The following is a 12,709-nucleotide window of genomic DNA, read 5'->3' on the forward strand; positions in this document are numbered from 1 at the left end:
AGATAATAAATGAAGAAGAAATAGCAGGGTTAGAATATTACCAGTATTGAATTGGTAATGATAATCAGTGGCTATTAATATTTTAAAAAAGAGAGGACAGCATGCATCTCCCCATGGAAAAAGACAAAACCATATAACTATAAAATAATCTTGCCACATACAAAAATTTAAATCTGAGTCTTCCGCTTCTCATCATAGCGATGCAATCAACAAAATTCAGACTGTAGGGGAATCCTATATGGCAAAAGAGCCAGTTTCTTTCATAACAACAACAAAAATGCAAAGATAAAAACCCAGGGTATTGAAGGAGAATCCATAAATAGACGAGACATACATCAAAGAACTGCAATGTATGCACCTTATTTGAATCGCAGATCAAGTAGGAAACTTAAAAACAGGAAAAGAAGATAATTAAGAACCTGTGAACAATGATGAATATTTGAAGGTTTTAAGAAAATGTTCTACATTATTTTAAGGTGATGATGGTTTCATCTTTAAAGTAAACACAAGAGTTTAAAAAAATTGCTGAAGCAGGATGATAGGTGTAGCAGGTTTATTATATTACTCTTTGTACCTCTGTTTATGTTTTAATTTCCATAAAAAGTTAAAAATGTTTCCATTAATTCAAATTTGTGTACTTATTAAGAGCAACAATGAGAACTTCTTTATCAAGAGAAGAATTTTGATGTTTGACTTTTCTTGACTAATATTTCAAGGAAATTAATAAAATACCATTAAAGTTAGAAACATAATTACCTGCTCGAGCTTAACACTGGCAAATTTTCTTTCCAATCAATTTCCTCTGCTTCATAAAATTTGTTTCAAGAAAGCTGAGGGAACTAGAAATTATAAATGAAAGATAAGAAATAACTTTAGTAATTTATTTTATGGTTTAATTTCATATTTAATCTAGACTTGGCAATTGCATATACATTGCCTAACACAAAGTTTTAGAAAAACTAGCCATAGGTACCGGATTTAGAGATCTTTCTACTATTTTTAGCTCTGTGTTAAGGTATCTTCTCCTTTTATTCAATCCTTTGTTATTTCATTGAGTAGAATATTGTTATATAATCAAGTTGGAAAATCAGGTCACTGAACAAATAACTAATTATACTTTTGTTGTCCTAATTGGCTAACCATGTAGAAAAGCATTCTGACTTTATACCAGACTTAAGCCTATGTAGATTAAATATGTAAGTATTAAAAATAAAACCATAAAATATAATAGAAAATTTATAACAGAAAACTGATGTTTTTATAAACTATGATGAAGAATGACTTGCTCAGTGATGTCAATTCAGAACCTACATAAAAAGATTGATAGACTTGAGGACATAAAAAGTTAAGCCACAATATTACAAAAGACCCCCCTTTCCCCTACTTCATGACCAACTGGAGTATATTTAAGATATCTGTTATTAAGAGTTAATATTCTTATATTAAGAGCAGCTATGAATGGATGGCAAAAAGATGACCTTTCTGAGAAAACTGGACTAAGGATATCCATAAATGATGCAGAAATAAAAGAATGGAAATACAGATTACCAACACACACATGGGAAAAAAGTTCATCTAGACTCGCTAGTAATAAAATAAATGCAAATTAATATAAAGGTAAGATGACGTTTTCCCATCTGTCACATTGGCAGAGGCAAAGAGTCTGACTGGACAGAGGTGTGGTTTTGGCACTCTAGTGCTTTAAACTGCTGGGAGAAGTAGAAATGGGCATAACCTCTCTCATAGCAGTTTGGCTAAATTAAGACCCTTGATTTGCATGACCTTTAACATGGAAATTCTTTTCTCTGCAAAAAAAAAAAATACAAAACAAGTGCAGAAACACTAACATAAATGTTTATTGTAGCATTATTTATAGAAGAAAAAAAAAAAAACCTCTTAAGCCATCTGAAATTCCAAGGATGAGGAATTTTCAACTCTGATTCAAGCAGATGCCAAAGAATCTCTTATTAATGGAGAAAGATGATGATAGCTATTAAGCGCAAAAAGAAGGGTTCAGAACAATTTATATTGTGTCATCCCGTTTTTCTTTATGTAATATCTACATTTATATAAGAAATCTATAATTTCTGTAACAAGCATTTTAAAAAGATGTTTCCTACTGCATTTGAAAAGTTTCTGGTAAGAACTTATGCTTTAAAATGTAACAAAAGGAAGGATCATAAGACCATTCAAGACTCTTAATGCTCCTTCTCCTGGAGGGAGGATGACTGCTAGGTGCACTGCAGCCCTGGAGGCAGAGCCCAAAGCGACCAGGAAATCTGCATGACAGAAGTTCACCTCTGATTTTAACACGGGTCACAAAGAAAAGAAATGCAGTACCTTTTTGTATTTGATGGGTAGAATATGGATAGATTTTTAAGTACAGAACACATGCTCACAAATATACATACATAGAGGAAAAAACTGCCTGCCAAGGAAGCTTGGGGAAGGTGATGAGAAAAGACTAATGCCTTCATACTGATAAACATGAACACTCAATAACTAAGAGACTGTTAACTGCATGATACAAGTACCACGTGATATACATCGTGATTGCAGGTTGAAATGATCTATTGGGTTAAATAAAACATAGGATTAAAATTAATTTTACCCACTTCTTTTCACTTTTTTAAAAAGATGAGGATACTAGAAAATTTAATATTAGACGTGTGGCATGCATTCTATTACTGTTGGACAGTCCTGCTGTATACTATAATAAAAATCTAATTATGTCATCCCTCTGCTCATAATCTTTCAGTGTCTTCCTGTTACTCTTAGAATAAAGACAAAAATCTTTAACATGGCCTGTGAGCCCATGAAGAGCCTTAGCCCTGCCTACCTCACCATTTCTGCCACTTCCCAGTCTTCCCCTTTGTTCCTGAGTCCCAGCTGGTCACCCTCTTTCAGGTCCTTCAACATAGGACTTTTCTCATGCAGGCTGAGATTGAACATGTATCATGAAACAAATTTAGTGAATTGAGACCAGCATTGAAAAATATAAAACAGAACAGAACAGAATAGAGAAGAATGAACATCACAAGCAAAAGGGTAAATATCATCTTATGTACATGCTCTTTATGTGTTTGTTTACTGGATTATGTTGTAAAATACATCTCTTATGGAGACTGTTGGAGAAGGAATACTCTAACCCAGGGTTTCTCAGCTTTGGCACCATTGACATTTTGGTTGGGTAACTCTTTACGGTGGAGAGTTCTTTATAGATTATTTAGCAGCGTCTCTGAACTCTATGCACTAGATGCCAGTAGTACATCCTTCCTCAGTTATGACAGTCCAGTATCTCCAGACCTTGCCATATGTCCCCCAGTTCAGAGCTATTGCTCCAACCCATAATATTCAATCTCACAGCAAAGCTTTTTCACAAGGCATTCTCACTTACTGAAAGGTGTTTCTTACCACTTCTCTCCTAGTAACTCTTAACTGTCAGATCTCACTGTACCCTCCCTAGGAAAGTCTTTCCTGAATTCTTCTAGGGAGATCTCATCCTTCTATAATATGTTCTTATAAAATCATGTGCTCTATTTCAAGCACTTATCAATTTATAATTTTCCATTTACTTCTATGATTATTTGATTAATATCTGCCTCTCTCACTAGGCTGTTAATTCCATGAAGTCAGGGATCATGTCTGATTTTGCCCACAATACAGCATTACACACATACTTAGTCAGTGTCTGCCGTGTATTGACTCCATAGCTAGATGCTAGGTATACACTGGGTGGCGGAAAAAGCAAAGTCGCTGCCCTTGAGGAGCCAACAGTCTTGCTGAGGAGACCTAAAATATAGAAATAGATCAGTATTTAAGTACAAATTAAAAATGGAAATGGTGCTATGGTAAAGATATGTTTTGAGTTGGGAAGACCAAATCAGATAGAGCTGTCAGGGGGAGGATGCACTGAGGATGTGAACACTAGGTAAGATTCAAAGTATTTAGAAGGACACAGTCATACAAAAGCAGGGAAAGAACACTCCAAGAGCAAGTATCATCTTAAAGTCTTATGATGTGTTCCTAGTAGGTTTTTAAAAGATCATTCTGCTGGGAAGAGAATGTGTCAGAGGAAGTTCAAAGAAGGGGAAGTCACTTAGAAAGTCGTTCAGTCCAGGTAGGAGCCCATTGGTGTCTTGGACTAGGGTTGTTGTAGTGGTAACAGGAAAAAGTGTGTCAGTACTTACTAAGTACCTAGTATGCCAGTTGTCAGACTTGACATACTAGGTACTTAGTAAATATTTGCTGATTTAATATCGATTCAGTGAATTCATTCAATATTTACTAAATAATTAGGCTCAAAGCTTTAAGAAATTAAGACAGCACTGGAGTAAGTTTTGAGTGATTGCCTTTTATTTTCATCTCCATATCTGCCTGTCAAAGTTCAATTCAAACTCCATACTGTCTAAGAGAAATTTCCCTATATTCTCAAATTAATCTTGTTTCCACAGCTATAGTATAGCAAATTTGTTCTAGTTCCATCATAGCATTTATCATTGTCTACTTTAGATGAGATATTTATGCATTCACCTGCCCAAGTATGTTATGGGTGCAGTGAAGGCTGATAAAAAAAAATTATCACTTGTATCACTATAACTCTGATACAATAGATTTTATGTAGGAGACTTTAAATGATGTTGGTTAAATGGAATGAAAGCCATGAAAAATTACTTGGAAAAAATTCAGTCTTTTAAAACTTTGATGACTCAGTCAGAAATAATCTCCCAATACACAAGAAATTATTTAATACTTATCTGAAGTTAAAGTTTATTTTGAAAAGGCAGTGTTTTAAAACGTGTTTCAATCTCAGGCACACCAAAGGCGGGTTTCACTAATACCATTTTTGATGATGCATTTTACTGTGGGAGCCAAGGGAACATGTATTTTCATTTCTCTATGGTGATTAGCTAGGAGTGGAATTGCTGGGCCATAGGGTAAGGGGATGTTTATAAGAAAGTACCTAATCTTTTTCCAAAGACATTTACCATTCTATTCTCTTGCCAGTCACATATGAAAATTCCTGCTTCTCCACATTTTTAACTTTTGCTACGCCAGTCATTTTAATTTCAGCTGTTTTGGTGAGTGTGAAATGGTATCTCATTGAAGTTTTAATTTGAAGTTTCCTGATGACTAACGATGTTGAATATTTCATCATGTCCTTAACAGCTCTTCATTAATCTTCCTTTTTGAAGTATTTGAGGTCTTCACTGAATTAAAATTTTTTCCTTCTTGAGATATAATTGACATATACCATTGTGTAAGTTTAAAGTGTACAACGTGATAATTTGATATACATTGCAAAACGATTACCACAATAAAGTTAGTTAATACACATCACCATCACCTCACATGATTACCAATTTTTGTTATGGTGAGAACATTTAAAATCTACTTTCTTAGCAATTAAATATACAACACAGTATCGTTAACTATAGTCATAGTACTGTACATTTGACCCCCAGAATTTATTCATCTTTTAGCTGAAAGTTTGTACCATTGGCTAACATCTTCCCATTTCCCCCACCCACCAGCCTCTAGAAACAAAAAATCTATTCTCTCTGAGTTCTGCTCTTTAGATTCCATATGTAAGTGAGATCATATAGTATTTGCCCTTTTCTGTCTGACATCTCACTTAACATAATGCACTCAAGGTCCATCCATGTTGTTGTAAGTGACAAGATTTATTTTTGATGGCTGGATTATATATATGTATATATATTATATATAGGTGAAATTATAATATATAAAATGTGTATTCTATTAAATATAGGTATATTTTACATGTGTGTATTTATACATATGTAAATAGGTAAAGTATTAAAAATAAGTATTCTATTAAATATAGGTATATGTTACATGTATATATATATATGTGTGTGTGTGTGTGTGTGTATATATATATAAATATATAAACATTTTCTTTAGCCATTTATCCCTTGCAGGAACACTTCTTTTATTTTCATTTATTGGCTATTGTGATTAATGGTGCAATGAGTGAGCAAGAGAGTTCAAGTATCTCTCTGAGATAGTGATGTCTTGTCCTTTAGATATATGCCCAGAAGTAAGATCATATGGTAATTCTATTTTCATTTTGAGGGGGGACTCTCCATACTGTTTTCCATAGTGGTTGTACCAATGTACCTTGCCCAACATGACAAAAGAGTTCCCTTTTCTCCACATTTTCCTCAGCACTCGTTATATCTTGTCTTTGTGATAACAGGCATTCTAACAGGTGTGAGTGAGGAGATGCCTCACTGTGGGTTTGATTTACATCCCCCTGATAATGAGTGATGCTGAGTGCCTTCCCTTGTACCTGTTGGCCTTTGTATGTTTTCTTTGGAAAAATGTCTACTCAGGTCCTTTGCCTGATTTTTAATGAGATTATTTGGCTTTTTTTGCTGTTGATTTGTATGAGCTCCTTATATTTTCTGGATATTAACCTCTTAACAGATATATGACTTGCAAATACTTTCTCCCCTTCTATAGGCTGCCTTTTCATGTTGTTGATTGTTTCGTTTTCTGTAGAGGAACTTTTTACTTTGGTGTAGTCCCACTTGACTTTTCCTTTTATTGCTTGTGCTTTGGTGTCATATTCAAAATTTCATTGCCAAGACGAATGTCAAGGAGGTTCCCCCTGTTTTCTTAGGAATTTCGTGGTTTTAGGCTTTACATTTAAGTACTTTATCCATTTCTAGTTAATTTTTGTGAGTGGTGTAAGATCGGAGTTCAGTTTCATTCTTCTGGATGTGGATATCCCTCTGCAAAATTTTAAGAAATTGTATTCCATATCTTTTTATTATTTAATTATAGATGTTCTTTATAAATTACATGTATATGCCAAATATTTGTATCATAGTTTTTCAAAGGAAATGATAGCTTGCATATTTTTTGCTATGTACATTAAAAAAATTTTTTTTTTACATTTTCTTTTTTTTTTACATTTTTTATTGATTCATAATCATTTTACAGTGTTGTGTCAAATTCCAGTGTTCAGCACAATTTTTCAGTCATTCATGGACATATACACACTCATTGTCACATTTTTTTCTCTGTGATTTATCATAACATTTTGTGTATATTTCCCTATGCTATACAGTGTAATCTTGTTTATCTATTCTACAATTTTGACTGGGATTTCAAAATTGTAAAAATTTTTAATTGGAATATAATTGGGAAAAAACACTGTATTAGTTTCAAGTGTACAACATAATAATTTGTAGGCATTGTGAAATGATCACCAAAATAAGTCTGTTTACCCTCTGTTGTCATACAAAGATAAAAAAAAGTTTTCTCATAATGAGAACTCTTAAGATTTACTTTCTTAGCACCTTTCAAATTTACAATACAGTATTATTGACTATAGTCACCATGCTGTACATTATATCCCCATGACTTAATTATTTTATAACTAGAAGTTTGTAACTCTAGATCCCATTCACCCATTTCTCCCAACACTGCCTTTATTTACCTCTGGCAACCACCAATCTGTTCTCTTCATCTATACATTTTGTTTATTTCATTTTTTATATTCCACATATCAGTAAAATCCACCAATATTTGTCTTTCTGAGAATTTCACTAAGCATAATATTCTCCAGGTCCATCAATATTGTTTCAAATGGCAAAATTTCATTCTTTTTATGACCGAGTAGTATATCATCGTATATCTACCTCTCCTGTTTTGTGTTTTTGATGTCGTATTTTACATTTTTAATTGTGTGTATCCCTTATTTAATCATTGTAGTTAGTTATTTTCAGCTCTTTTGTCTTTTAACCTTCGTACTAGCTTTATAAATACTTGATCTAATTCCTTTACAATATGTTTACCTTTACACATGAGATTTTTACTTCTATGTTTTCTTGTTACTAATTAGTACCCTTCCTTTCCAGCTTAAAGGAGTCTCTATGACATTTATTTCAAGACTGTTTGAGTGGTGATGAACTCCTTTAGTTTTTGTTTGTATTGAAAGCTCTTTACTTCTTCAATTCTTAATATTAACCTTGTTGGATACAGAGTTCTTGCTTGAAGGTTTTTTCCATTCAGCACTTTAAATCCTACTCCCTTCTAGCCTGTGAAGTTTCTTCTAAGAAATTAGTTCGTAATCTTATTGGAGTTTCCCTTGTATGTAACAAGTTATTTTTCTCTTGCTACTTTTAAGATTCTCTCACAAAGATATACACTTTAACTTTTGACATTTTAATTATAATGTGTCTTGGTGTGGGTCTCTTTGTGTTCATCTTGTTTGATAATGTCTCTCTTGGCTTCCTGGATTTGGATGTCTGTTTCCTTCCGCAAGTTAGGGAAGTTTTCAGTCATTATTTTTTTTTAATAAAGAACTCAATTTAATAATAAGAAAATAAGCAGCTCAATTAAAAAGCACAAAATATCTGAACATATACCTCACCAAAGAATGTATACAGATGGCAAGTAAACGAAAAGATCCTAAACATTGCTTGTCATTAAGGAAATGCATATTAAAACCACAATGAGATACCACAATACACTTTTAGAATGGCTAAAATCTAGTATTACTGATGATAGCAAATGCTGGCAAAGATGTAGAACAGAAATTTTCATTCATTGCTGGTAAGATTGCAAAATGGTATAGCCACTTTGAAAGACAGTCTTACAGTTTCTTACAAAGTTAGACTTACCATAGAAACCATTAACTCACACAAAAAATGGAAAACTCATGTTCATGTATAAATTTGCACATAAATGTTTATAGCAGCTTTATTCATCGTTAAAACTAAAACTTTAGAACTTGGAAGCAACCAAGATGTCCTCAGCAGGGGACTGGATGACTGGTACATCAGTGCATTGGAATATTACTCAACAATAAAAAGTTACAAGTTATTGATTCACAGGACAATGTGGATGAATCTTAGATACATATTATAAGTGAAAGGAGCCAGATCCAAAAAGGTTTATATTTTATGATCCATTCACGTGACATTCTGGAAAAGGGAAAACTATAAGGACGTAAAACAAATCAGTGGTTGACAGGGATTGTTGGCTGGAAAAGTGGTTGACTGTAAAAGAGATGCACAGAGGAACTTTTCAAGGGAAAGAACTATTTTGAATGGTACTGGTGTGGTGAATACATTTGTCAAAACTCACAGAACTGTTCATCACAAAGAGTGAACACTGATGTATGCAAAGTGAAAAAAAAAATCAATTCCAAAACAGAATCCAGACTGTGATAACCTAACCTTCTTACAAATAAATGACATAACTGCACTGAACATGGAGGTGGGAGGTGAGAGGCATGTTCTAAGTCTGGAAAATTGTGGTTTACTAGAAACTAAGGATAAAGATGAAAGATACATAAACACTATACTCAGGTTGGTAATGGGATACTGGTTGACAGTTCTGAAACTGCTTTATATGTATACTAGGCTTGAAAAAGAAGTGGTTGGTGGGTATTGGGAGTCAGGTTTCTCACTACTGGAGAGGGAAGTTACAGATAAGAGAGGGAGATTAGAATGAACTCTGTGGTTCTTAATTAGAGTTGGAAACATCAATATGAACTCATGTTTAGCTTAGTGTATATACAGCTGGATAGAGAAACAGTTGTAGATCCTTCTGTGTATGTGAGTTTGTACACATAAATATATTATCAAATTCTGTCCACTGAGAGAGAGGACCTACAAGGAATGTTGAGTCATTGTTTCTTCAAATAAGTTTTCTATCCTCTTCCTTCTCTCTTCTTCTAGGACCCCTGTAATATGAATGATATCCTGCTTGATGTTGCATAGATCCCCTGAGCTATCTTCATTTTTTAAAGATTCTTTTTTCTTCTTGCTGCTCTGTTTGGGTGAGTTCCTGTGTTCTGTCTTTCAGATCATGGATTCTTTCTCCTGCTTCATCTAGTCTGCTTTTGAACCCCTCTAGTGTATTTTTCAGTTCAGTCATTGTATTCTTCAGCTTTGTGACTTTGGTTTGGTACTCTTTTATATTTTCTGTCTCTTTGTTGAAGTTCTTGTTGTCTTCATCAGTTCTTCTCTTGATTTTAGTGAGCATTTGATGATCGTTACTTTGAACTCTTTATCAGATAAATTAGTTGTCTCCACTTCATTAAGGTTTTTCCTGGGGTTTTATCTTTTTTTGTTTAAAACACATTCCTCTGTCTCTTCATTTTGCTTGACTCTCTGTATTGGTTTCTATGTACTAGGTCAAAGAGCTATCTCTCCCAGTCTTGAAGGTGTGACCTTGTGTAAGACATAAACCTTACTGTTTAACCTTGCCCTAGCTCTTGGTTGTCTCTGTAATCTTTGTGATTGTCTAAGCAGCCTGATTTTTTTTATGGATAGATTCCAGTTGTTGAGGGTGTAGTAGGTGTTCCAGAGGGAAGAATCTCAGTCAGCACCTAGTTTTAGCTAGTTGGAAGCTATATCACATGTGATATGTGATACGTGAGATATATATGGGAGTCTATATACCTGTGGGACTGCAACTGTAGGCCTTGCTGGCCTCCAGACCAAGTGACCTGAGGTGTTCCCTTAGTGACAGTTGCAAATTTGGGGGCTCCAGGCAGGTACATTCAGTCCTTTCTGTGAGATACCAGCAAGCTGTAGCAGGTCCAGGTAAGAGGGCAAAGATGGTATCTCCCAGCCTATGTTCCCTGAGAGCACGTCCTTGGCCCCTAAATAGGTGGCAAGCTTGAAATCTGCCCCTTAGTCTGAAGCTCCAGGACAAATAAGTAGTCCTTTTTCATAGGGAGATTGGGAGTGTTTCAGTACAGTACCGTGGGTGTGGTAGCCTGTCAAGAACTGTCTCTTTGATTATTTCAGCCCTGTGGGCCCCAGAAACAACCCCCTCCCCCAACAAATCCAGTATAGCCATAAGCTCAAGGGGAGTCCCTGTGTGAGCTGTGATTGCATAGGATGCTGGGAGTGGAGCATCGGGCCAGATACTTGTATTTTGACTACTTTCCCCCTACCCCTCTGTGACTTGACTGATTTTCTTAAAGGTAGTTTTCAATGGGAAGAAACTTTTAATTTTGATAAAGTTCAATTTCACAAGATTTTCTTCCTATGGTTAATATTTTCTGTGACCTATGTAAGAAATCTTTGCTGTCTCCAACTCATGGTGATGTTATTCTGTGTTAATTCCAGAAGCTTTATGATTCTAGTTTTATGCTGAAATTATTTTGTATGTGATATGACACAGAGATAGTGGTTGATTTTTTTTCCCTTATGGATACCCAGGTTTCCCAGAACAATTTGCTTAAAAGACTTTCTTTTCCCTATTCAATTTCTGTGATGTTTTGTAAAAGTTTAATCGACTATAAAGAGATGAGTCAATTTCTACACTACAGATTGTTATTTTTATCTATTTGTCTATTCTAAAGTCAATACCACATTGACTCAATTTCTGTGGCATTATCGTAAGTTTTGAATCAAGTATATATAGTTTGCTCAGCTTTACTCCTTTGTGAAAATTGCTTTGGTTGTTCTAGGGTGCTTGAATTTTCATATACATTTTAGAATTTTATTGACAATATCTAAAACAAATTCTAGCTAGGATTTTTGAATGAGATTATTATGTTAAATCTTTAGCTCAGCCTGGGGGGAACTAACATCTTAAAGATACTTAGTCTTCCAATCCATGAAGATGATCTATCTAACCATTTATTTGTGTCTGCTTTAATTTTTTCAGTTTAACAAATACTGAGTAAGATATTGTACATAGTAAACCTTCAATAAGTATTTAGACATAAAATAATGTCCTCAATATTAGTGATTTATCTGCATAGTGAATGGAGTCTTAGAAGAGGAAGAAATAAATAACTTCTTTTTTTATGAGAATTCTTAGGATTTACTCTTTTAAGAACTTTCACATATAACAGACCACATAGTTAATAATATTAATCATGTAGTAGATTACATCCTTAGTAATTGTATATCTTTTTAAATTTTTTTATTGAATAAAAGATTCTGTAAATTCAGTCGTGCTTTACAATTTTCACAAGATTCACACACATGATGTTATATAATCCCATAATAACCCTGTTTTCTGCCTACTCTTATGTTGCCCCTCCCCCCTTCACTCACCTACTGGTAACCACTGGTTTGTTCTCTGTATCTGTATATCTGCTTCTTTTTTGTTTTATTCACTAGTTTGTTCTATTTTTAGTATTCCACATATAAGTGATATCAAACAATAATTATCTTTCTCTGTGTGACTTATTTTGCTTAGCATAATGTCCTCAAAGTCCACCAATGTTGCTGCAAATGGCAAAACTTCATTTTTTATGATTGAGTAGTATTCCATTGTATATACCACATCTTCTTTATCCGTTCATTTGCTGATGGACACTTAGGTTGCTTCCATACCTTGGCAACTGTAAATAATGCCATTGTGAACATTGGGGTGCATGTGTCTTTTCAAATTAGTGTTTTCTTGTTTTTTTTTCAGATATATAACCAGGGGTGAAGTTGCTGGGTCATATGGTAGTTCTGTTTTTAATTTTGAGAAACCTTCATACAGTTTTCCACAGTAGCTGCACCAGTTTACATTCCCACTAACAATGTACAAGGGTTCCCCTTGTACTCCACATCCTCAACATTTGTTATTTGTGTTCTTTTTGATGATAGCCTTTCTGACAGGTGTGAAGTGACATTTCATTGTGTTTTTCATTTGTATATCCCTGCTGATTAGTGATCTTGAGCATCTCTTTATGTGCCTGTTGGCCAACTGAATT

General features: G+C 34.1%; 1 long non-coding RNA gene across 7 annotated transcripts in view; it reads left to right on the forward strand.

The window, feature by feature from the left end:
* Positions 1–12,709, forward strand: part of LOC107034014 (uncharacterized) — a 152,441-nt gene that overhangs the window by 103,137 nt on the left and 36,595 nt on the right. Inside the window, exon 5 of one of the 7 annotated variants that reach the window (XR_012077440.1) lies at positions 2,938–3,048. The exons of the other annotated variants lie outside the window; for them this stretch is intronic. This is a non-coding gene — a long non-coding RNA (uncharacterized lncRNA). The remainder of the gene's footprint in view (positions 1–2,937; positions 3,049–12,709) is intronic. 7 annotated transcript variants of the gene reach the window in all.

This window comes from Vicugna pacos, chromosome 11, assembly GCF_048564905.1.
Source record: "Vicugna pacos chromosome 11, VicPac4, whole genome shotgun sequence".
NCBI lineage: Eukaryota > Metazoa > Chordata > Mammalia > Artiodactyla > Camelidae > Vicugna > Vicugna pacos.